Raw genomic sequence first — 22,626 nt, 5'->3', positions numbered from 1 at the left:
CTGTTCCCCCTGTGGAGGCTGCAAGGGAGGCTGTTCTCCCTGTGGGGGCTGCAAGGGGGGCTGTTCCCCCTGTGGGGGCTGCAAGGGGAGCTGTGGTTCCTGTGGGGGTTGCAAGTCCAGTTGTTGCCAATCCAGCTGCTGCAAGCCCTGCTGCTGGGAGCCCAGCTGCTGCAAGCCCTGCTGCTGCCAGGCCAGCTGCTGCAAGCCCTGCTGCTGCGAGCCCAGCTGCTGCAAGCCCAGCTGCTGCCAGGCCAGTTGCTGTGTCCCAATCTGCTGCCAGTGCAAGATCTGAAACTTTGGGTACAGGGCTCAGTTTGGTCCTGCAAATCTAGCTCTCCAGAAATGACTGGAGCTGTGTCCTGAACTCCGAAAGAACCACTCTGGGTCTATCCTATCAGACCTGCAGCAGCCTCTGTCCAGAAGTGAGGTCATGAGGCTTTCCATGTCCTGTGTCCTGCCCACCATTTCTCTTGAGTTCTCCTATTTTTTTTCTTATTTCACTACTCCTCCTTCTCAGGGCCAGAGATGCCATGTCACATGATGGGAGAACCCTCAGCTTGGATGCCTGTGGCAGGGCCCCTGGCTACTCTTCCCTCCTGCGCCTGGCTCCTGTATCCCTTCATCTTCATGTCACTCTGATCTTCCTGAGCTCAGGTTGCTTTTGGAGTTTACCTAGAGGACACATTGGAGGCCCCAAGTCCTGCTTCTGAGGGGGAAGAATTTCTGAACCCTCACTTCTTTCTTCAGCCACCTTTTGGTTTTTTTAGGGGGTGGGTACCAGGGATTGAGCTCGGATCCTTGTGCTTGCAAGGCAGGCAGCAGAATCTCTGAGCTAAATCACCGGCGCCCCACCCTCACTTCTTTCTTGAACTCAACCAACTTACTTTGCCTGGCTGCTCCTATTCACCCTTTGTTATTCATCCTGAATGTACTGAATAAACAGTCCACACCTCCCAAGAGTTCATATTGTGGTTCTTTGTTTTCAGCCCCTGTATCATTAGAAAAAAGTTCAACTTTTACATAACAATATACCATGCCTTGCTCCCTACTATGTTCTTTAGCTGGGACTCCATCACAAACCAACAAACCTCATGGTTTAAACAAATAGACCATTTACAGTTCTGGAGGCCAGGAGTCCAAGATCAGATTGTCTCTCCTTGGCTTGTAGATACTGTCTTCTCACCTGGTCATCCCTCTGTGTATGTCTGTGTCTTGATTTCTTCATACAAGGACACCAGCCTGTGGGATTTGGGCCCCCTTCTCCAGTGTATCAACATCTTCACTTATTATCTCTGTGAAGACCCTGTCTTCACATGAAGTCACAGCCAGAGATGTTTTGTGGCAGGGCTGTGGCTCATCCAGAAATACCTACTTGAGCACAAGGAATCACATCTTGTCTCCCAGATATAGGGCTTGGGGGGCATCATGAGGTTCTCTTTCTCCATCACCAAATCCTAGTTTCCCACAAAGATGTTTTAAAAAGTGATTTTTTGTAAATTCTCTGAAGTGGAGAAAAAGTTATGAATCCTTAGCACCAACAGCCAAGTAGTGCCAAACAAAGAGGAGAGGAGACAGAAATGGCTTTCCCAGTGGATCAGAAATAGACTTTCCTCATTACTGAGAGTCAGAAAACCCTGAAATCAGCCTCATGTCTATATGGTGAAATGAATCATTGTAAGCTGGCCTCTCAAGTATTTATAGCTGAATCTGTACTTTCCCTTACCCCAGGTGGCCTCAGAAACTTAAATATGACATGCCCAGGGTACAAGTCCCAAATGAATACACAGGGAAACCAAAGGTGTAAAGAAACCCACCCTTTAATGTGAATCAGGTTCCCAGAGATGAAATTCCAAGAACGTGGGTTCACATGCACAAATCATAAAATCCATACACACACAGAGTCATTACCAGAGAGCCAACAAAAACTATGGAGAGATGAATCAGTTCAAAAAAAGACTCTGGTTATTGAAATTATCAGACACAGAATGCAAAATACAGTATGCATTTTTGAAATGACTAAAGAAATAGAAGATCAATTGGTAATATGAATAAGAAGTAGCAAAATAAAAACATAAGCATCTTTGAACAAATATTAGGTATGTTTAGGCTGGGTGAAGAATGAATGAATTAGAAAATAGATACTAATAAATTACCTCTCATTCAATATGCAAACAAAGAAAAACGGGATGTACAATGAAGTAGCTGTAAAAAGCCCCAGATAATAGATTAAGAAAATCATTTTAAGTGAAATAAATCAGGCACATAAGCTTAACTATCACATGGTTTCTCTTACATGAGAAACTCAAAGTATAAACAAAGAGCAAAATAAAAGATAGCTGATAGAAAGTAGGGAGATGGATCTTTCTTAAATGGGAAGGGGACCAAGAGATGGAGGGAGGAAAGGAGGAGGGGAGGGGATGAAAGAAGGAATAAAGATGTGCTATATATGTGTACCAAATCTATACAAAGAATATAAACATCATGTACTGCAAACATGTACTAAAAAAAAACGAGAAGCCTTTTACATGTTTGTTCTTAATGCAATTTAATGCAATAGAATTTTACCATTGCAAAAAGTAAAAAGTTTAAAAGTAAAGTTCACTCATTTAATAAAAAAGAAAGGGGCCAGGGATTTAGCTCAGCAGTTTGGTGGCCTGCCTTGCAAGCGCAAGGACCTGAGTTCAATCCCCAGTACCCCCCCAAAAAAAATAATAATAAAGAAAGGAAGGAAGGAAGGAACAGGGTTAACATGGGGACATTTTCCAGAATTTATGAAAATGCTAATTAATTATTTGATTAATGAGTCCCTAACAAGATAAGTACAAAAAAAAGGTCACCTTAGACTCAGTATAATAACACAAAGAAAACCATCTACTCAGTGAATATTGGCCAGACATTGAGGATTTAGCAGTGAATAAAACCAGCAAAATTCTTACCCTCATGGAGCTGACATTCTATGGGAGAGGCAGACAATAAATAAAATGGATAATTTCATCACAGAGTTATTCAAAGGGAGAAAATAAAATAGGGTAATCAGAAGGAAAGGGGCCAAGGCAGGCTGGTCTGTCTTGAATCGAGGGTGAATGGGTATCACTGAAAGGGTACAGCTGTGCACCATACACACCCTGGGGCAGCCTCTGCCAGCCAGTGCAAAGGTCTCACTGTGGGGTGCCAGGATTTCATAAGAATTCAGCAAATCCTTCCTTTGATGGAAGATTTTAGCACCTCTTTCCCAGTTACTGTTGGACCCAATAGACAACAAGCTCAACAAAGTCCCAGGAAGTCTGAACCACACAATAAGTAAGTCAGATGCACTGGGCATGGATAGATTCTGGCACTTAGTTGTTGAGGAATAGACATTTCCAAGCCTGTGCAGGATAAGTATGTTACTGTCCAATCACAAAGCTAATCTCAGTGAGTTTAGAAGGAAAATGTTCAGGTTATAATCCACAGCCGCTTCATAATCTTTGAAAATCATTAAAAATAGGAAATTGAAAAGGTCCACATACATGGAAGTTTAACAACACACTGCCCACTAATGCTTAGATGAGAAAAAAAGTAGCAATTAGATGATATTTTAAGGATAGTGGCAATAAGACTTTTACTGTAATGATTTTTTAAATTTAAAAATTAATCATATTTTTCAACCAGACCTTCTATCATTTACAATCACTACAAAAATATACAAACATAAATTTAACAGCAACAACAAAAACACAGAAGCAGTTTGTTGAAAGCAGCAAAATGCTAATGAAATGAATCAAAGAAGACCTAACCAATAGAGAAACATATCGCATTCATGGCTCCAAAGGCACAATACAATAAAGATGCCAATTTTCTAAAATTAATCAATAGTTCTAAAAAAAAACCTTATCAAAATCCTAGCAAGATTCATTGTAGATATAGATACACACTCTAAAATTTATATGGAAAGACAAGGACCTAGATTAGCCAAAACATCTTTAAAAAGGAGAATACAGTTAGAGGAATAACAATTTTAAGATGCCGTATGTGACTACAAAAAGCAAGACAGTGTGGTATTGGTAGAGGAGAGACACATAGGTCCCTGCCGTTAAGAATTAGTAGGCATATCAGCCTGGTGGTGGCCAGATGACATCTGTCAAAGACACAAAAAGATATGTAGTCCTTTCCATGGGTAGTGCTGAACCAACTGAACATTTTTAAGGGAAAAAGAACATTGACTCAAAATTCATATTTGTCATAACTCAAAACATACCATAAAATTTAAAACATAAAACTATAAAGGATTTAGAAGAAAAATCCTTATGACTTTGAGAAGTAAGCCTTTCTTCTACATGGTACCAAAGGTGTAATGCAGAAAAGAAAAAGTTGGTGAATTGGACTTCATCAAAACTAAAAAGTGTTCCTCTGACAGATAGCCTATAAAATAGGAGCAGGGGGAGAAGCTTCAAATTACAATTGGGACAAAGGATCTGGATCCAAAATATACAAAATAACTGCCCAAACTTAATAGTAAGAAAAATGCTTGAATAAGAGCATTGACAAAGGACAGGAAGAGACATTTCACAAAAGAGGATACGGAAAAGAAAAGAAAAAAAGCCCATGAATGAATATTCAGCACCAACAGTCATCAGGAAAATGCAAAACTAAAGGAATAATGAAAAATCACTGCACATCTATTAGAACATCTAAAAGAAACATTCCATATATTCATACACTGGAGCAGGATTTAGAGATAGAACTGAGTGGTCTATAGATGAACCTTACCACTTAGAGGAACCTCAAGAAAGTTACATTGAGTAGAAAAAAGACCAAAGTAAAAGAGTTATATTCTGTACTATTCCGTTCACATAACACTTCCAATGTGCCGGACATGCAGTGAGATCACCTCAGTGGTTGCCCAGGGTCAGGCTTATGAAGAGATGTGACCATTAAGGATAAAAATAGGAATTGCTTTGGGGTGATGGAATAACTCAGTATGTTAACTGTAGCAGTGGTTTTTTTGGATTCTTATCAGTGATGAAATTCCATAGAACTGTATGTACATAAAAAGGTGCTTATAAAAATTGACAAAATCTAAATAAGGCCTGTGGCTGAGTTGACAGAGTTATACTACCACCCACTTCCTATATGTAGCCAAAGTACTGTGGCTAAGTAAAAGAGTATTATGAGGAGTGGGTGGTTGGTGTTTATTGGCGACAGAGCTTTGATTTGGAAAGATAAAAGCTTTGGAGATGGTGTTTGCTACACAACACTGTGAATATGTCACAGATTCGAACACTTAACTAAATCATAAATATTAAATGCTTTATATAATTATCACAATAAAAAGAGTCCATCATTGTGGAGCAGCTGGGGGGAGAATGCACAGGAAGCTGTGCCATCTTTGCAACTTGTTTAGTTCTGACATAATCTCAAAGCAAAAAAAAAAAAAAAAAAACCCCCATTGGGATTGGTGGCCACTAAAAAAAAAAAAAAAAAAAAAAAAAAAAAAAAAAAGTCTCTCAGTGTGATCGGTGAGTCACCTATCCCTGGCTCTCCATGTTTAAATGACAGATGAGATCCACCTACCTCTGCTCTTTCAGGGGCCCCATCCAACTCCTCCCTTACTCAAGTCTTTCCACGCTCCATCCTGAGGGAAGCTTGCACACAGATCCAGGAGTTGCCTTCCCCCTCCAGGCAAGCCGCCTCACTGCCCTGTCCTGGGGCAAGCACCACAAACTTCCCCCAAAGCCCAGCTCAGCCCAGGAATGATTAGTTAGTGCTCAGTACAGATGAGGTGGGAACCCAGAGTGCTGCTTCTTTCTTCTCCACTCCCAAGCACCGACCTTACTAGAAGCCACCCAACCCTGCCTATATTTGGGGCGGCTTCTTGAAGGGTCAGGGGCCTGACTCAGGCTCCTGCCTTGACCTCACTCAGCACAGAGAGAGAAAGAAGGCTGGAGAGGAGAGGAGGAGAGCTCCTCCAAGGCTGGGGCAGGTCCCTGCTCCGGGCAAAACCTGGCTCAAATCTAACAGCACACCCTTCATACCACAGCTCCTTAACACTGGAAGAAGAAAACAGGAGAAGCTGAATCCCCAAACCCAGTATCCACAACAGATCAAACGCCTTGGCCTGGCCTGCAACCTCGTCTCTCTATCTGCCCACAATAAGCTTGCTGGACCTAAGCAAGTCACTCAGGTGTTACCTGATCTCCTGTTGTAATGACCTTTCCACAACACTTCTTCTTGGAAGGTACAGGGAGCCTCAGATCAGAAGGGTAGAGGGAGTGGAGAGCAGAGGTAAACTTTGAGGACCCTTGAAGGAGGACCATGCTGAGGGTCCTGGGTAGGGGAATGTCTACAGGGAGAGACACGTGCCAAAGACAGGTGTGAAGCTCCAGGTGACAGCAGATGGGTTCCTTTGCTGGAAGGTCGGTCCATAGTGGCTATGTGAGGAAAGGGTAAGACCATTAAGAGGTGAGACCTAACCAGAGGTCATTAGTCATATGCGGCATTGCCCTCAGAAGGGATTAAGGTAGGACTCCTGAAACTGGGTTAGCTCTCATGAGGCAGTTGTTATAAAAGAGTGAGTCTGTCCCCTCCCAAGCTCTCAGACTTCTTGCCTCCCTGTGATCTCTCCAGTTATATGACACACAGTCAGGGGCCTCTGGCTAAAGGTAACTCTGCTGCTTAGATTTCTCACAGCCTCCAAAGCCGTGAGCTAAGTCAGCCTCTTTTCTTCATACAGCACTTGGACTCAGTTACTTCAGTATAGCAACAGAAAACAGATTAATACAAGTAGCAAAACAGCTGAAGCTCCCAAACTCTGAATGATCAAATCCAGAGATAAAGAAAGCAACTTTATCTCTGAGATGGCAAAATGGTAAGCATATATTTCCTGACTGTGCTGATGAGAACTTTTTGATATTTTCAATGTTTAATATGCAATCTTTGCACTAGAGAAATAGGCAAAATAACTTTTACATAAGCAAGAGGCTATGAAGTGTGGTGACCTAGGGTGAAAGCCTGAGTTTTCAGTATCCCTGAACCTACCACACTTTAATAAGAGGCTGTGCAGGATAATTGTAGGACTGAGGAGCAATGCTATTAAGCAATTTGAAGCAGCTTCTTTTGTAGGTCAGTGCTTTACTTCAAAGATGAGAAGATGGGGGAAGGGAAGCAGAAGGACTGTGAGTGGCCACCTGCCCACCTGTGCGGACACCACTGGGAGCTGGACATTGCAGAAAACTGCTGCTGCAGCCCAACATGGCACTCTGGTAGGATAAACAGCAACTCTGCCCCTCCACTGGGTCCCTCCAAGGAGGAGGTGAAGTTTTATCCACGTCAGGGGATCAAGATCATTTCACTCAGGAGATTCCCAGAGGAACTGGACATTGAGGACTTGCACGGGAAAAGAGTGTGTCACAACGCAAAGCAATGCTCCTTGGAGGAGTACGAACATAGACAGGAGGAGGAAACCTTGTGCCCATCAGGACCCCAGGTGGCTCCCCATATGCACACTTCCCTCTCCACCTGCCCCTGTGACCTCTCCACCTCCATTACCAGAATCACACATTGCCGTGGCTCCAGCTGTGGGGGCTGTGGCTCCGGCTGCTGCAAGCCCGTGTGCTGTTGTGTGCCAGTCTGTTCCTGCTCCAGCTGTGGCAAAGGGGGCTGTGGCTCCTGTGGAGACTGCAAGCCCTGCTGCTGCCGGTCCAGCTGCTGCCAGTTCAGCTGCTGTGTCCCCTTCTGCTGTCAGTGCAAGATCTGAGAATCTGGACACAGACCTCCAGTGACCCCTTGTTCACCCACACCTTACACACCGCACAGAGCTTCATTCCAGATACCAGAACCACCCTCAGGACTTCATCTTCCATTTGGTAGAAGCTACATCTCCAGACTGATAAGGACCCATATCCCTTGATATAAAAGGACACCTCTCCCTGGTGGCATCGGATCTCTTTCCTGTGCTCAGGGAGCCAAGCCTCTTTTCCCTCTACTTCCGTCTCTCTAGCCTCTGGGTCCAGATCCACATGGGTTCTGTCCTCAGCTGGTTGATTATGGAGGACTGGGGTGGCCAGCAGCCTGTGGAACCTGACAACCTGGAACTGCAAACTCTTTTGCCACCAACTACTCACCCACCTCAGGGACTTCTCTACTTGCCCATCTCAGGTGACCTGTCCTCTCTCGTTCTGTATGATAAGGCATGAACTGTACCCTTGATGTCCTTCAGTAAATAACCCCACTCACTATACTGTTCATGGTGACTCTTTGTTCTAGTGTCTGATCAGCACAACTCCCCAAGTTGCCTCCCTGCCTCATCCTCCTAGAGACTCCTGTGCTAGTTCAAACCATAATGGGTCTTTCTGCCCCTCTGCTCCTGGAACCAACATATTGTGCCCCCATGGGGCAGGTGGGGGTCAGGAGCCAAGGGCAGCAGGGAGCCTGCTTCAGGGTCTCAGGGCCTGATAGAGAATACTGAAACTGAAGCAGCAGAGATCACAGAATATCAGTGCCATGGTAGAGCTCTGCTAAGGACCTGGGAGATTCAGGCCACAAACTCTAAATGACTCCATAATGGCGAGCAGCAGGCCTTGGAAGAAGCCAAGTCTGACTTAGGCTCTGAAGGCTGAGAGCATTCAGCTACACAAGCAGCATGGAGGTGTGAGCACACGTGAACATTTGGGGACAAAAATATTTGTTACCAGCATCACAAATTGAGTGTGAAACATTTCCTGGTCCCTAGATCCTAAGAGTCCCGGATATCATGTTGAGATGTTCTAGAAATAGCCAAATGCCACTGAGCACCACTGCAAACACTGGGGCAAGGGAGAGACAGGGTGAAGCATGGGTTAAAGTCTCAGCTGGATCTTTGTGGAGAGTGGGGAACAGACAGCTCTGCAGACCGATGTCAGCTAGGGACTGAAAGCGTGGCTGGCCATAAATACAGGACCAAGAAGAAAGAGCAGGAAGTCAGCACAGGTCTCCCAGAACTAAGACGTGGTAGATAGCATGGGGGCCCTCCAAAAACACAGTGAGTAAGGAGTGTACATGCATAGTCACACTGTACATATGCACACACTTGCCTAAACTACACACAAAAACACTATGTATACACAGACTATGTATACATGCTACATATGAACATATATGCACACGAGGTCACCGAACATACATGTATAATAATACTATACATGCACACTATATACACACTATTCATATATCACATGTACACGCATTGCATATGTAGAGAAAGATACACACTGATATATATGCATATGTACTGTCTATACAAACATATGAAACAAGTATACACACATCATAAACAGATACACAGATTTTTTTTTTTGAGGTACAAAGGATCGATGCTCAGGACCTTGCACTTGCAAGGCAGGTGGCAACACCACTGAGCTAAATCCCCAGCCCTGTACAGATTTTATATACACATAGTATATATACAAACATATTTATATATGCACACTATACACATGATACACACATGCACACATCATATGTGCATGCATTATTCATTTACAGAGACACACTATATATGTATACACACTAAAATGTTCCCCAAAAGTCTCAGATTCAGAATCAAAGTGGATCAAAGAACTAAATGTTAGTACAGAAATATTCAATCTGCTGGCAGATAAAATACTTAAAGCTCTTGAAGTAGGCATAGGCGAGGACTTTCTGAACAGAATGCTGGTTGCACAGGAAATAGCACCAAGAATCAACAAAGGGGATCACATCAAGTTAAAAAGCTTCCGCACAGCAAAAGAAACAGCCAACAGAGTGAAAAGACAGCCTACAGAATGGGAAGCATTTCGCCAGCTCTTCCTCAGATGACTAATATCTAGAATATAGAACTCAAAAAATTAGGCCCCCCCCAAACAAAAGACACAATCAAAAAATGGGCAAGTGAAATGAAAGATACTTCCCAGAAGAAGCACAAATAGCCAAAAAAAAAAATATGAAGAAATGCTCAATATCACTGGCCGTTAGAGAAACGCAAATTAAAACAACACTGAGATTTTTCCTTCTCACCCCAAAAAAGAATGACCATCATCAAGAAATCAAATAATAATTAATGCCAGAGAGGCCTCGAGGGGGAAAGGAGTCCTTCTATGTTGTGGGTGGGTGGGAATGTAAACTAGTATAACGACTATGGAAATCAGCATGGAGAGTCCTCAAAACACTAAAACTAGAGGTTCCATTTGATCCAGCTATTCCCCTTCTAGGCATCTTCCCAAAAGATTTAAAGACACCTTATTAGAATGATATATCACACTTATAGCAGCACAATTCAGAATAGCGAAATCTTGAAAATGGCCTACATGTCCATTAATAAATGATCGGACAGGGCAAATGTTGTATTTATACACAATGGAATATTACTCTTCCATAAAGAAAGATAAGCAAGTCATTTATAGGAAAATGGATGCTCGCTGAGACCATAACTTTGAGTGAAATAAATCAAACACACAAGCTTAAATATTGCATGGCTTCTCTTATATGAGCAACACAAATTATAAATAAAAAGCAAAATAAACCATAAATATTAGGAAATAGAGAGAGATAGATCTTTTCAAAGGGGAAGGCTATCAAGAGATGTAGGAGGGGATAGAAAGGGAATGAGAAAAAAGGAATGTAGACGTGCTATGTACACACACCAGCTCCACCCAAGGAAATGTAAACATTGTGTATTGCAAACGGGTGCTAATAAAAATAAAAGAGGTGGGGCCTGGTCATTAGGCACAAGTCCCTGGGTGCATGACTCGAAATGGTGTGGTCTTGTCCCCAGCTGCTCCTTCTCTGGTTCTTGACCACTGTGAAGTGAAAGGCTTTCCTCTGCTAAGCAGGCTCTACTACACCATCTTTGCCTTGGAGCCAGACAACAGTGGACTGAAACTGAGCCAAAATGAACCTCTCCTCCTTAGGTTGTGGGTGTCAAGTATTTTATCCCAGTGAAGAGGAAGTGACTAGTACACACTCTGTATTTATATTGCATATCCATGAACTATATATACACACTTCTATAGAGAGACACCACACACACATACACACTCACACACACACACTCACACACTTTGGTGCAGAGAATCAGCTTACACAACTTTGTGGGCTGGTGGAGCAATTTCCACCAAGGCTGTCTCCTTGCCTAATGATAGGCCTTTGTGTTTGCTCAGCTTTCCAACTGTGTGACAAAATAACTAAGAAAATCAACGTCAGTGACAGGATGCAAAGTTGGCACTTTGATGGGTCCCACTCCGAGTGGCAGAGTCTTGTTGGTGAAGGAGCCAAGCTCTGGACCCCTAGCACAGGCCTCACATCCTTCTCTGCCCACAGTGTTCTCCAAGTTTGGCTTTCTGTATTCAGTCTGGGCTCTCCCAAATGCTGCTGGGTCCATTGCTATTTTCATCCGCGAGCCTGCTCGCGGAACAGGGTTCAGGGGTCTCAGACTGGGAGGGCAAGGCATGGAATCACCCCGCAGACTCCGAGGAGGTTTCTCGAACACTTCTGCTTTATTCAGAAAATGCACAGGCTTATATAGGGTAAGGCGGGGGTGGAGCCAGGGTGGAGTCGGGATACTTGGCACATTGTTATTGGCTACATGTTAATTTTTGGATTGTGTGCTTTAGGGGCTGAGGCGAATGGAGTCAGGACTTTAGAGGTTTTTGAGAGGAACAGATTATCTGTCTAAGGTCAGATCTCCACACACCTGAGGGGGCGGATTATTCCAGCCCTAATAGATAGGCCTCGGAGTCTTCTCACGAGAGACAGGTATGGCACTCCTGACTCAGCCAGACATTAATCTAATCCTCAGTCCATCCTGGTTTCTATGTTTCTTTTATTCAGCGAGGGATGCCCAAAGAGCCCAAAAGCCATGTGAGAGGAGGCCACTATTCCAGAATCTCCAGCAAAGGTTTATTTTGGGACCAGACATAAGGCTGCTCGACATCAGGCCCTTGCACTGAGCAGCTCATAATGCCAACCACTGGCAAATTACTAGTATGGTTTCAGTGTATGGCCCAAAAGGATCAGCAAAGACTATTGTCATTCCTTATGAGAAGGAAGATGGCCCAGAAGCTGGCTCTTCAGATGGCTTTGTCAGATGTGACCCAGCACCTGCCAGTTGTGGTTTTGGGAAAGGGGTAAAATAGCTGTGCGGGGAGTACAGGACCAGTGGGGCAACATAGGTTCCAGAAGTGAAGAACTTCAGGATCGAATTCAGCTGAGTTGCTTCTCTTGGAGGCTGCACAGCCAAGGGGAATATCTCTGGGAAAGTAGCTTGGAGCAAGAAGAGCTCAGGAGGCCACACTGAGCTACATACATATACATACATACATATTTTTAATCCATTAAGTTTATTGGTACATTTTTTGGTATACAATATGATGACATTCATCTTTGGAAATTTGTACCTGTACATGATAGATCATGGTTATTATTTTCCCCCATTCCCCTGCCCTCCCTTCAACCCCTCTGCCTCTCCCTATTAACAAAGACTTTGATTCAGTTTTTTCCTTTCCTTTCCCCTATGCCCTCCCACTTTCCCTTCCCTTTCCTCTTTGGACCTTTTCTTTCTATTTCACATTATCTATTGTATACTTTGGTCCTCATTTACACTTTCAGTTGCTCACATCAGAGAAACTATTTGGTGTTTACACGTGTGTGTCCTATTTATTTCATTTAAGAGTATGGCCTCAATGTGTATCCATTTAGCTATAAATGTCTGTAGTTTACCACTGGGGCCAGCACTTCTGAGTATCACAAGACTCACTCCTGAGACTTCCATGGGAAGCTCCATCTCACCCTTCACCTTGGGCTTCTGGAAGCCCAGGACTACCCAGGTCTGAGGCTCCTACCCTGTCTCACTTTAGGGTGACAGCCTGCAGGAGGCAGCTGACACAAAGAGTCGGGTGGGGTGGGATAGTTTGTGCAAGGTTACCAAGATGCTTGTTGCAAATGCCCACCAGAAATATTCCAGCAGGTATAGCACTGGCACCATAATGTCCTAGGTTTCTGGGACCCAGCCTTGACCCATTGTGTCCATGCTACACTTCTGGGTTCCAGGGCTTCTCTTGTGACCACAGTTGTGCCTACTGGTCTTGGCAGCCCCACTTCCAGAGTAGACCTGATACCTAGTCCAGCTGAACTCCAAACCCCTGGTGGCAAATGAGTTACTTTCCTGCAAGTCTAATCTCCTCTGGACTCACTCCATGCCCTTACTCCCCTGGCAGAGCTGTGGGGCTTTGATTACCTGGAACCCTCTGAACCCACCAAGGTGTTGCTTTCACCCTAGAGGTTGACTGGAGAGCTGTTGCCAGAGTCAGATAAGTTTGCTCCTCTACATCAGGGTCTGCATGAGCAACTTTCCAGGCAAGCAAGGCTTCCAGAGGTGGTTCCAACACTAGATGGAAATCAGAATCAAGCTGTAGCTTGGCCTTTTCAACTCAAAAGAAAGATGAAAATTTCTACACCAGATCAGGCTGCAGACTGCCAGTCAGTTGGAAGACTAATGAATCAGAGTTCAAAGGCAGCAAAGTTTGTTTCACACTTACATCTGAAGAAGGATCTGGCTCAGCACTGGAGACTGCTAAGGTGGTGGTTAGAACTCAACCGGCAAACCTTACAGGATGATAATGTAGATCAGAGCATGGAGATAGCTGACCATGACAGACTATACCTGAGATATCAGAACCCAGATGAGCTTCCAGAGCTCCCTGAGCACACTGAATCATCTCAATTAACAGCTGAAGACCCAAACTCAAAATTCAGAGACTCCTCAAATCTACTCCTCTATATCTCAGCAAGAAGTTCCCTGAGGAAGTAGAATCTTCTTTAACCTAGCAGAGACCCCAGCTCAGCATGAACTTCCTACTGAGGAGGGTGTAGGTCAGCTGTGGGTGAGATAGTGTTCCATCCCAAGTAGGAGTGAAACTCCTAACTCTTGCCAACATAACCTTTAAGTCTGAGTGTTTCGAGGTTATGATGATCGAAGAGGCAAGCAAGGAGGTTCAACCTACTCCAAGCCAGCACTAGTCCCCAGGGTAGCCTCCAGAGGATCCTGAGGAGGTGGAACCTTCTCTAATTCAGCAGAAGACCTGATCTCAGCCTCCATGCCCTGCTGTGGAAACAGCTGGAAGCCATGGCCTGTAAAGCATGCCCCCTGTTGTTTTCTTCAGTAAGAGGCCAGAAGAAGTTTCAGAAGTTTGGACTGGGAGGGCAAGGCAGGGAATCACCAGGCAGACTCCGAGGAGGTTTATGTAACGCTTCCACTTTATTCAGGAAATGCATAAACTTATACAGGGACAACCATGGGGGCGGAGCATGGGAGGAGAATTTAACATTTGAAGATATCTTATTGGCCAGACATGGCGGAGTGATTTTTCTTGGGCAAGGCAAAAGAGTCACGACTAAGGGTGGAGCGGTAGCCTGTTGGACCCAGCATCTATGCCCTTAGGCAAGTTAGCTCAGCCTTAGCAAGGTCTCCGAGTTAGCTCAGGAGACAGGAGTCTCCTGGCCCAGTCAGGCTTGAACTTCACACACACACACACACACACACACACACACACACACACACACACACGTCAAACCTCCACTCCAGAAGAGGCTGAAGCTTGAGTTCCCTCTAGAGAATATATCTAAAACTTCACCACATTATGAGGTGACTCTGACCTCCAGGTCAGGATCCAGGTCACTAACTTGCCAAGGTTACAGTTGAGCCTGTGGATATGGAGCTTACCATATTTACAGAGCCTACCCAGGGGCTTGAATCTTCTTTGGCCCAGCAGGAGGCCCCAGATCATCATCCAAAGTATGCTGAGGATGTAGAATCTTCTCTAACTCAACTGGAGACTCCAGCTCAAGCTCCAGGGTCTTTTGTGGTGAATAAACCTCCTCCTGTTGCAGAGAAATTGCCAGTTCAACCTTCTGATTCTGCTGGGGGAATTTCAACCTCCCCGAAGCCAACTGCAAGTCCCAGCTCCTACATTCTGCCTGATGCGGCAGCCTTTTCCTCACGGTCTTCCTGGGCTGCCCTCCTCCCCCCAGCTCACACTGACTGACTCTCTTATCTTGTCCACTTTCTCTTATCCCATTCTCCTTTGTACTCTTATGCCCCCTTCCCAGTCTTTTACTTGTGATTGCCCCCACTCTTTGTCATTATCCTTTCTTATTTTACCCCATTATACTTTACTTAACTCTTGATCTTCCATTTTTGCTCCACTCTTTTTTTAACCCATTTCACTGGCAATGAGATAACAAAGTGGCTAGGAGTAAATTCTGGGCCTTGGCATGGAGCTCACTGGGAGAGTGTTTGACTAAGTACGTGCCAAGCCCTAGGTTCCATGCCTAGCACTCTCCCCAACCAAAACCAAAACAACACAAAATGACTAGATTCTGGAACCAGGCTGAGTTTGAACCCAGATTTTCACTTATTAGCTTTGTAACAGAGGGCAAGTTATTTAGCCCCGTGACTCAGTTTCCTCATCTGTAAAAGGGGGATTACAGTAGTTAACTTGTTTTGTTTTGTTTTTGTTTTGCTTTGAAACAGCATCTCATTGGGTAATTCAGGCTGGCCTTGAACTCACTGTGTAGCTCAGGCTGGCCTTGAACTCATAGTCATCCTCCTACAGCTTCTTGAGTGCTGGGATTACAAGTATGCACCACCACACCTGACAATTACCATTTTATAGAATCCCAAGAGTTGGAAGAGTGAATAACTGTGAAATATTTACCAATACCTAGCCTATATATGAGTGCTAGCTGTTATTGTTATTCTGTCCCTGAATTATGTGCAGAATTCATTTTTGCCCCTTGCTTTCTATATATAGTATTCAGTTTGTGCCCAACCCAGGAGGCTTAAATACATTGAGAGCCACAGAAAGGCACCATTAGGATTAGGCAGGGAGGGCCCCAGGGGGAGTTTTGCTAAATAAAGAGCCAAATGAACACCACAGTGGTTGGGAAATGTTTTTTGAAGGATGTCAAGGATACAGTTCATGCCTCATCAGACAAAATCAGAGCAAGTAGGTCTCTCAAGATGGGCAAGTGGAGATGCCCCTGGGCTGGGTGAGCGCTTGGTGGAAAAGAGTTTGCACCACCAAGGATGCCCAGGCTGTTCGGTTTCAACAGGCTGCTGGCCACCCTAGGCTTCCGTGATCAGCCAGGTAAAGCCAGAGCCCATGAGGACTAGCTAGGGGCCTGAGGCTGGTGAGAGAAGTAGAGGTACAAGTGGCATGATTCACCTAGGGTAGGAAATAAGGAACTAATGCCTCCAGGGAAAAGCATCCTTCAATACCAGGAGACTTGGCTCTTCATCAGTCTGGAGTTGCAGCTTCCATCAACTGGAAGATGAAGACTCAGGATGACTCTAGGGATCTGGAATGAAGTCCCTATGCTGTGTGGAGGGTATAAGTGTATGGGAGTGACTTGAGCTCTGTATACCCAGGCTCAGATTTTGCATTGACAGAAAATGGGGACACAGCAGCTAGACTGGCAGCAGCAGGGCTTGCAGCAGCTGGGCTCACAGCTTCCACAGGAGCTGCAGCCCCCCTTGGAGCACCCACGGTACCCACAGCCCCCTTTGCCACAGCTGGAGCAGGGACAGGCTGGCACACAGCAGCAGCTGGAGCCACAGCCTCTGGAACAGCCACAGCTGGTCATGGTTCTGCTGTCAGAGTGTGTAGAAGAGCAAGTGGAGAGGAGGGTTTGCAATGTGAGAGTCATTCCTCAAGGAGCCTTTATATCCCTGTGTGAAGCATGTCCTGAACACATCACCACTTCCTTGTGTGTGTTTATGCTGCATTCCAGGGAAATCCTGTTTGCCCTCTACTGGAAAAGGGGGATATGATTTTGGCACAATTTTGCATCTGGTTTTCTCCGATCTGCATGAGCTAATCCCTCTGTGCACCATGGAGACAGGAGCATCACATTCGGATCTGGCTTGTGTCCTTGAGTTTTGATTCTCTGGGCTTAATTTTATTAAAAACCTGGACTTTTCTTTCCCATTCTACTTGATGATCTTTCCATCCATGTAGCACCACCACCCTAAAAGTACTGTGGTCTGTAACATATCTTACTGTCTCATGCACCTAATTCCTCCTTGACTCCTTCCTCCTTTCGTTTCTTCCTTCTTTCATTCTTTCATTTTCTCCTTCCTTAGTTTGATCATTCTTCTTTTTCTTTTTTTTTCTTCCTTCTTTCCTTCTTCTCTTACAAATTTGTTTTTCTCTGTAGATAAGAGAACTATCCAAAAATAAAACAGTTCTAGAAGCATCAACAAAAAAGTCAGTCTGCCACCCTAATACTTATAAATATTTTAGCAGGCTTCTTGTTATTTATCTCAACAGCTTTTTGATTTTTAGAAATGATATTGCTTCGATGCTTACTGGCTCTCCTGTTTCACTAAGCACAAATGGAATTTCAATAAAAGAGGAGACTTTGGCTTTAAATCCCTCCTCCTGCGGATCCCAATTTCACCACCACCATCGTTCCTGCGTGACTTCTTAGAACACGCAGTAACCCCACACTCAGTGCCAGAAGTGAGTGTCCTAGTAGTTCAACAGGCATCCTGGTACTCTGGTGTCTTACCATCTGTCCCTTACAGACACTGCCTGTGGTGTTCTCTCCTCTGCCTCTGGTTTATGGCTGTTGTCCTGCAACACATGTCAGTGTCCCAGACCATTCAGCCAGTTGGCACTGATCTTTCAACTCCAGATTTCACAACACTGTGACTGTTTTCTTCCTTTCTTTTAGGGCAGTTATGGCTTTTTATCTCACTTTATTTTAGAAGGCTTTTGGACGGGAATGCCAGGGAAGATATATTCTGCCCTCATGACCACCAGTTACCACTTATTCACCACCCATCCAAACTTTCGAATCAGTTGCTGTTGTTTTTAAATCCTATGGGTGTTTTTATTTGGACCTAAGTTAACATGGGTTAATTTAGCAATATTGCTCTACTTATTATATAGGATCTTCCTATGCAAAATTATGCCAAGCATTTACAGTACATCAAATCCTTTTTCTTTCCCAAGTGGGTTTTTTCTCTCTCCCTTCAGTATCACAATGTAATGCATTCATTTGGAGAATATGTTTTGACAAGTTTTGGCAAACCTAATATACTCGTGCTCCCACCAAATCAAATGAGATGTAGAAGGTTGTGATCAGCTCTAATGTTTCTTCAAACCCCTTCAAGTCAAATTCTCACTCCAGGCCAAGAGGTACTGACCTGCTTTTTGTCACCGTAGACTAGCTGTGACCAGGGTCCTGTGCAAACGAGATTACACAACATGCTCTCTTGTTTCTGTCTTCTTCCAGCCAGGAAGCCTTTAGATTCATCCAGGGTGTTTCCTGCACATTCCAGCCACCTCCACTTTTTCAAGCACCGGGCTGTCCCCCTGAGAGGACACCTCACCCCATGTGGTCCAGAACCTTCTCTCAAGCATCAGCTCTTTCTCATCCTGTTGCTCAGTGTCTGGAGACACTTACATATTTTTAAACAATTTTATGTACAAATCAAAGACTTCTATTAAGTTTGTGAAGTTCCACCGCTACTGTTAGAACATGTTCACTGCCCAAATCCCACCCTCCATGTTCACTATGATCAATCTACCTCCTCACCACCAGCCTTGGGCAACTGCGAGTCTCCCTGATGTGCCTTCTCTGGACAGTTTAAGTGGGACCATGTGTATATATTGTCTTTTGTGTCCAACTCTTTTACAGAACATGCTGCAGTATATGATAGAGGCACTGCTAGCACCTGAGGGTGCTGTGTTGCTGCAAAACTGGCGTGGCTGCCAGGGACTGCCCTTCTCAGGTGTCCTTTACCTGTGCAGTTCTTCTTCTGGGCCCTTGATACCTTGTATCTTATGGGCAGATACAAGTGCCACGGGTTCCCACAAGTCCTCTCTCTTCACTTTCATGTCTAATCATCATCCTGGCTGCTCACTCTGTGGACCAAACTCATCATAGTTCACCAGCAATGTGGTGCAGCCACAAGAAGACTTCCTGGACACCCCTTATTCTCCTTGCTGCACCTCCTAGCAGATAAATCTGCTGAGCGTTCAGGTCTTTGGGCAGCACTGCTGCGTTCCTTTGGGCCAGTGCATGATGGACCTGGCATGATAAACAATTTTCATTCCAGCTCCTCCCACAAACCTGCCACAGTGAATTGCTTATGTGTAACCACTGCTTTCTTATCTGAACTGCAGTGAAGGTAACCCAGATACAAGTGGTTCTCAGAGCCCCTAGGAGCCTCATAGCTTGCACTGGCAGCACAAAGGGACACAGCAGCTAGATTGGCAGCAGCAGGGTTTGCAGCAGCTGGCCTGACAACACAGGAGCCACAACCCCCTTGCATCCCTCACAGGAGCCACAGCGCCCCCTTGGAGTACCCACAGGAGCCGCAGCCTCCACAGGACCAGTTTGAGCACCTAAAATCCTCCAGCCCACAAGGCTAGGATGTTTGGTGTCAGCCACAAGAGGAGCTCAACAATTTCCAGGACAATGACAGCCCACTGACCTAAATCTTACACGTGAGGAAAAACATCTTTTGAAACCGTATCTATAACCAAAGGAAAATTGTCAAACCTTAGCCCACCCCAGAAAATCAATAAACACTTGCTGTCTACTCTGTTTAGAGAGTAGCCTGCACCCCAAAACAGACACACACACATGCATGCATGTACACATAGTTTTTTTTTCCAGAACTGGCTTTTGCACTAAGCTCCATCCCCTGTCCTTTGTTTGTTTTTATTTTGAGACAGAATCTCATTAAATTGCTTGGTATGGGCTTGAACTTTTGATCTGCCTGCCTCAGCCTCCCAGAATTCTGGGATTATAGGCATACACCATCATGCCCAGCTAGCTCTTCTCCCTTTCTTGATCAGTGGTGACTCCTTCAGCTGAAGTCTTCAATTAAAGTCTACCTGAGTATGTGCTTGAAACACTTGGCTTGTTACTATTATCTTCAGGTCAAAAGATCCCATCTCTGGCATCAAACCCAAATACGTACCTATTAACAGGTGAGTGTACAAATTGTGGAATGTGCATATACACAAGTAGCTAAAAGAAACTAAGTTCCAATAACTCACAACTAAGTATGGTGTAGTATAAACTCACTTATGACCATGAATGCAGAGAAGAATTTTAAACTGAAATGAACAAAAAAGAAGCAGCAATGGATGAAAAAGATATGACTCCAGGAATACAAGAGTGGCTTAACAGAAAACCATCAACATAATCCATTAGGTGAATTGTTTTTTCCAGAAAGTTGAATTTATTATTTTACATCATGTCAGTAAAAACGAAGAAAATAATCAAGTTGTCTCATGGACTGGCAGGTGGCTTATTAATTCCCTTTCATTTCCAAACCTCATCAAGCGGTTACTACATTTATGAGGTAAGTCAGCTGAATGCTTGAAATCCTAATGAATTTGAAGATCTTCAATTTGTCCTGTTGAATATTCACAATACTGACATAAATCCCTTCAGATAAATGTGAATTTAAATGCGTGCAGTATTTAGCATAGTTGAAAAGCCCTTCCCACAGTCATCACAAACATGAGGAAATATTTTAGCATGTTCAATAGCAACATGCCCGTTAACATTTGTATGAAGTCTACTCTGAAAACCACGCACTTGACGTACGAAGAAGTTCTTACATTTGTCAAAAGTAATTTTGCATAAGAGGCGGTACTATCTGTGTTGTCCGTTGTTATCTTTACCACTTAATTCTATTAGTTCACACGCAGCTCATTTACCAGGCGGCTGTGCGAGTCTTCTGGGTCATTAGCTTCGTGTTCACAGAACTGACCCACGTACTGCTCATCACAGCTGTGCTCCTGGAAATGTAGGGAGAGCTCACTGCTCTAGGAGAACTGCACATCACACTGCTCACATCAGTAGAGGTGATCGCTGAAGTGGGTGCCCGCAATGTGCTGGCTGAAGTTCTCAAAAATGACTGTCATGTAGTCACAGTATTTACAAATTAAGGGCCCTCTTCGTGCAGATTTGCATGTTCAATCAGAAGCATGTTGGTAGAGAAACTTTCCTTGCATACTCGCCACACATTTGAATCAGTATGTTTATGCTTTAAGATTATATGCTCCTTTAAATCAGAACAATATTTACAGTTGAATTCACAAAGTTCACATTTATAGAGGCCACTGCTATTAGCTCTCAGTAAAAGCCACTTCTGCTGGGCAGTTACATTCAAAGTTTGGCTTTTGTCAAGAATTTTACAAAGCTTAGTAGGTGGCTCTTCCTCAGGTTGGACTTGGAGGCTTTCTGAAGAATTGTTTTCTGTCTCTGTATCACTATCCTCTGAAACTGCATGCGCTGCATGCAACTGGAACATCTTCGGAGCATGGACTTCTGTAGGATTCTCCTCATGAGTTTGCTGGCTGACTGATTCAGGTGAGTCACACTCTTCATCATGCATTTCAACATCAGCAGATTTTTCTGAAGCAAAGGAAGTGTGGACTAGAATGCTAACTACAGGAGTGGGAACCAGGTAGTTCTGATTTCGGTTTCTGGCCTTGATTCCTTCTGCAAGTTTTGGTAGGTCATTTGCTGTCTCAGCATCCGAATCATCATCTTTATTGCCAAAATATTTTTTAAGTCTGGCTATCTCATTGAACAGGCACTGTAACAACAATCAGAAAAAGATCCATTCAATCCATCTGCAATTCTGCTCATTCCAAAGGAATCTGAGTAATAAGACGGGTATAAAGTCTTTCCTTTTTCTTTTTTTAGGATATTCATTCCTATCTTTACTGGGGTTTTTTGGGGGGGTACCAGGGATCGAACTCAGGTCCTTGAATTTGCAAGGCAGGTGGCAGAAACACTGAGCAAAACCCCCTGCCCCATTACTATCTTTTCAATCTCATTTTTACTGATGAAAACACAGACTTGGGACAGGTCAAGTCAACCAAGAGGTGGCAGAACCAGGGACTATAATGCACGTCTTCTGATTCCTGGGGGCTGGATCACTGCGCATGAGCAAATCTTCACTGCTAACTACTGCCTCTAGCAAGCTGCCAACTTGTTTACAGTTCTTAGTCACCAACCGCCCCGTGCCCTGCCTGCCAGGCCCAGGCCCAGCCTGCACACCACACTCACCGCTCCATTATGTGAATTTTTTAAAAGAAAAAAACCCATGTGATCATATAAGTGCTGTTTACGTGCACTTGAAATCTTTGTAATTAAGTCTCTTTGTAACTAAGTGTCATAGTAAGAAAGATAAGTCATAATTCAAATATGATTAATTATTAACTAAAAATAAAGAAACGAAGTCTAAAATACTTCACGGAAAATGAAATGCTTTTTACTAGTGAAAGAACTGGTTGTGAATGCCACCTGCAGACTGTTTTGGAAGTTTTTATCAAGGCAGAAAGAAAGAAAAATAACCAGTAAATGTGGAAAATAAGAAAAGTTAAAACTCTTTTTGAAGAGATTTTTTCAAATGAAATTGCTATCTTGATTACATGAGAATATCCTTCAGCATATAGATTCTCGTTTATCAGGCACAGCGCTGAGGGTTATGTATGCATCTACTCATCTGAGCTCTCTACCAGCCTTTTGAGATCAGTGTTGTTACCTTCCCATTTTACAGATAAAGAAGCTGCTCAGGCAGGCTAATGGCTAACAAGG

General features: G+C 44.1%; 2 pseudogenes; one reads left to right on the top strand and one right to left on the bottom strand.

The window, feature by feature from the left end:
* The first annotated feature begins 7,997 nt into the window (after positions 1-7,997).
* LOC117283540 lies at positions 7,998-12,289 on the top strand (annotated as a pseudogene).
* Positions 12,290-20,291: 8,002 nt separating this feature from the next.
* On the bottom strand, positions 20,292-22,103 carry LOC104870459 (annotated as a pseudogene).
* Positions 22,104-22,626: the final 523 nt, after the last annotated feature.

The sequence above is a fragment of the Fukomys damarensis genome, unplaced genomic scaffold (assembly GCF_012274545.1).
Source record: "Fukomys damarensis isolate Sample0158 unplaced genomic scaffold, DMR_v1.0_HiC HiC_scaffold_27, whole genome shotgun sequence".
Classification (NCBI taxonomy): domain Eukaryota; kingdom Metazoa; phylum Chordata; class Mammalia; order Rodentia; family Bathyergidae; genus Fukomys; species Fukomys damarensis.
Note: the sequence above shows the minus strand (reverse complement) of the source record. Positions and strands in the feature narration are given on the sequence as shown.